The sequence below is a fragment of the Stegastes partitus genome, unplaced genomic scaffold (assembly GCF_000690725.1).
Source record: "Stegastes partitus isolate 25-593 unplaced genomic scaffold, Stegastes_partitus-1.0.2 Scaffold1039, whole genome shotgun sequence".
Classification (NCBI taxonomy): domain Eukaryota; kingdom Metazoa; phylum Chordata; class Actinopteri; family Pomacentridae; genus Stegastes; species Stegastes partitus.
Window position 1 is genome coordinate 41,222 of NW_007578770.1, and position 4,343 is coordinate 45,564.

Sequence of the window (4,343 nt, forward strand, 5' to 3'; positions counted from 1 at the left end):
CTGCCTTTGCAAGAAGTACATTTCTCCCAAATATTCAACACCTACTGATCAGAAGTTATAGTACAACACCAACATTTGGTTTGCTTTTTGAAAAGGTGGTCTTAAAGAGACAGGAGCTGAAATGGTGCATTTCAGGATTACATGTGTAGTTTGAGAAAAGCATGTCAACACATCACAGTAGGCAGCAAAAGCAGAATTATAAACCCGCAAATGTGCATCATATGGGCTCTCTAAAATGCGAAAATTAGAAAATTGGCATTTCCATGACAAATGCTCCTTCTAACGTGGATCATGTGATATTATTAAAACGCTCCAGAAAAGCCTCTACTTAGACCTAGTGAGGTAGAAAGCTTTCTCAGTTTCTCAGGTCACGATTGAACTCTAAAAAAATGGCCAAACTGCATCTGCTATTGAAGACCATGTGATATGTGTTAGAGCTGCAGTGATTGATCGATTAGTTTGATTATTAGTGAATCTGTTTGGGTAATTTTTGGGGACAAAATTCTTGATTCCAGATTGAATATTTGCTTTCTTTGCTGTTCTCTCTCCTCCATTGTAACTGAGTTTGTTTGGGTCATGGACAAAACAAGACCTTTGAGGACGTCATGTTGGGCTTTGAGGAGACACTGATTGACATTTTTCACTTTTTTTTTTTTTACATTTTATAGACTAAACAACTAATCAATTATTCAAGAAAATGATCCGAAAGCTTTTAGCTTTGCATGGACGACCCTCTTTGCTGAATATGGAAGGTATCAGTCAGGAAGTCTTAGGACGGGAGAACCAACCGCTGAGTTACGTCTCTACCCACAGAGACTTTCCTGTATCGTCTCTGAGTGAAGAGCAGTGAACGTGGGCTGAGGAACGACAGCCCAGGGTTATGAATCGGAGCTCCCGCTGTGTCTGCCCTAGTTGAAGAGGCTCTCTTGTTGGCTTCACCACAACAGGAAGGCAAACTTGTTAGCAGTCACTTTAGCCACAGCAGCAGCAGCAGCAGCAGCTCGTCTAACTGTGCAACCAAGTCGTTTATCTTAATTAGTTTGCAAGTGGCCCTGTCTTGTGAGGAAGGAAATCTCCATTCTACCTCGCAGCTCTCCGGTAAATGACCTTGTCCTCTTTTTTTTTTTTTTTTGCTTGATAAGACACTTTGATGCAGAAAAGAGTTGTTTAGGGAAACGGGTGCAGCGCGGATTAAGGGAAGTGACATTGGTGGCGTTAATAGATGGTTTTCAAAGGAGCTGAGGCGCGGGAGTGTGTGGACTCTAATGCTGCAGCTCTCCGTATCCTTCAGCCCTGGTAATCTCCCACAGGGCTTCTCCTGCTCGCTGCTCGGCTATTCACCGCTCATCATTAGGATGGACTCCGTGTCACTTCTCACTTCAGCGCTCCTCTCTCTCTCTCTCTCTCTCTCTCTCTCAAGGCGAAAAGGGGGTTGGTGAGCAAATCCTCGCTTGGCCTTCTCTCCTCGTCTACTTTCTCTGCTTCTTTTTTTTTTCTAATTTCGCTCCTGTCTCCCTGCCCTCCCTCCCCTCCATTCCTTCCTCCTTTTCTACTCTTCTGTCAAATCACTTGGCTCCTCGCCCGGTCGGGCTGACTGTACCGTCCTGCGGGGCGCTGGAGGTTTTGGCTGGGTTTTTTTTCTCCTTCAGCCGTCTTGTGCCCAGGAGGCGTGGAAATAAAAAGGGAAAGGGCAGCAAGATGTCAGAAAAACAACAGGAATATCATGCAGTAACATAAAAAAAAAAGAAATAAAGAAATCAAGCTTAGACTAGTGCATTAACCAACATTGTGTGGATGTAAATCGGTGTCATTCTGTGTCTTTGTTACGGTCACTGGAAGGAAATGAAACGCTAAACCAGCTAATTAGTCTGTCAACACTTTGTGACCCCTCTGTGGTGAAACATCCAAAAGTTTCAGTTTTTAACCAGACTCTTGCACAAACTTGGAAATAAAAAAAATAAAAAAAGCATTTATTTGCCATGTTCCAGTGCTAAACCTCCATCAGGCCTGATAGCATCACTGTGCCTGATTGCAAGTTGGACCAATGAAGCGCAGGCACCAAAACATCACAAATTAATGTATTTTTGCAGAATAAACAGTGTGCAGAACCTTCTGGATATGGTTGTCCATCGCCGTCTAATAAAATAGATGTGCAAAGAGTTCCTACATCTCCTTTTTAAAGATGTAATATATGAAAAAAAAAAAAACAGATTGCATATGTATGCTTTAATTCTTTAAAAAGTCTAGGTTGTTTCCTCGAACTGATGGGCACTATGGTTTTCAGCAAATGTTAATTAAACTGGAGTAAATAGCAGATTTGTCAGGGACTATTTTCTGTAGCGTATGAATACATATGTGATGCTAAAGTGAGTATTTCCCGTTGAGCATGTGGTTCAAGGTCTATTATAATGTGTTGTTCATGCTAGTCAGAGTTTCAACCAGACTTCTGCACACTGTTGCAAGAACAAAATTACCAGCAAAGCGTTGATGCTCAACCTTCATCAGGCCTGATAACGTCACCACACCTATTCTCAGATTTGCACGATGGAAGTGCTAGCACTAAAACATCACAAATAAATGGATTTTTGCAGGTTGCAGTGTGTAAAATAGTCTAAGTTGTTTCCTCAAGCAGCTGGGAACTGTGGGTTTTTGAGCAAATATAACCTAAACAGGAGTATATAGCGGATTTGTAAGGGACTATTTTCTGCAGCGTATTAATACACATTTGATTAAAGTGAGTATTTCCAGTTAGCAGGACGGTATATGAGTCTGTTCTAATGTGTTCATGTTAATGAAGGAAAATGTCACATAGTGGCTCATAAATGTGTTTTTTAATAGTTTCTGGACAACAGTGGAGCTTTGAGACGCACAGGAATACGACGTATCGGGCTCTGGATGTTGTTAGTTCTGATGTTTTCATTTAACAATAACAAAAAGTAGAACATCACCAGATTTAGTATTTTTTTTTTTTTTTTGGTGTGCAAATCGAATCAGCAATGTTCCACTATATTGATCACCAGCTTTACCACAAGAGGGACGCTACAGGGTCTTTTCTAGTTACGAATGGGCATGAAAGAATGTTAGATATGAATGTCAACACTTAAGGACTTTGTGCCATTGTGTTCTTCCCTTTACTGCTCAGTGAGAGTGACATTCCTCCAGTTTCAGTGTTTTTTTTTCCAGAGTCAAGGCTCTCCGTCATCAAGCCCGTCCACGTTAGCCAAAGGGTACCAAGTTCCAATTTTTCCATTTGTGTAATTTATTCAGTAGCTCCAAGCAACAAGTGTATGTATGCACCATTCATTCCGTATGTGCCTAATTTTATATATTCAGTTTATATTTTGCATATTTTGTGTAATATTTCACCATAAATATACTGTAACTATCCAGATTAAGTCTAAAGGGAAAATGCTGTAATGCTGTTTTTGTGGGAACGCGTTCTGTCCGAATGCAGCTTCCGTGATAATGAGAAATATTTCATTAATCGATTTATTAATAAATTTATTTGCTTCAGTAAACCTCGATTTGTGGTTTGTGTGTGTGTGTGATGCTCTGACGGAGCCGTTGGAAGCGTTTAGCCTACATATCGCGCTAACGCCGACGTGACGTTGACTCAGGCGCGGTCTGATGTGGTAATAGCTCGGGTTGAGCTCAGCGCTAATCCGCCCACTAACAGCTGTTTCACTGGGTGACGTCGAGGCGGCTAAAACCCCTGCAGTCGGCATGACAACGCCGCTTCCCACTGCCACTGTGTCAGCAGCCATCATCAGCGCAACCTCAGCAGGGGTTTCTAATCCACTGGCTGATGGATGACTATCTGTTGCTGAGAGTGGGATGACTCTTTTTTTTTTTTTTTTCAGTGACTAAGTGAGACTGGACAGACTGACCTGCTGGTGAACGGAACGGACTGAGAGCAGTGAACCAACCCAAACTAATCCGTCGACTGGCTGTGGGAGGGTTTTTGGTATCTTTAGAGCTGCAGCACTGATTCACAATGAAGACAGACTTTGACTGTGACTTAGATCTGACTAATAGGTCGACCTTCAAAAGCTATTTAAATTCATCCACTGCGCTAAACTGTTTATTTCTTGACCTTGACTTCATTCTGGTTTAATTTAGACTCTTTCAGAACTCTAAGCATGCATGACTGAGCTTTGTTTTTGTGGAAAGATTCTGCGGTTACAAGGTCGTTCTACAATGACGTTTCATTGCATAAAACCTAAAAACCCAAAGCAGCAGAACTGAGGTGTTGATGTGTCACAACTTAGTTAACTTTCTGAACCCCAAGGCCCTCTTACGATAATACCTTGTCTGGTAAAAATAAAGCCAAAACTACACCATTT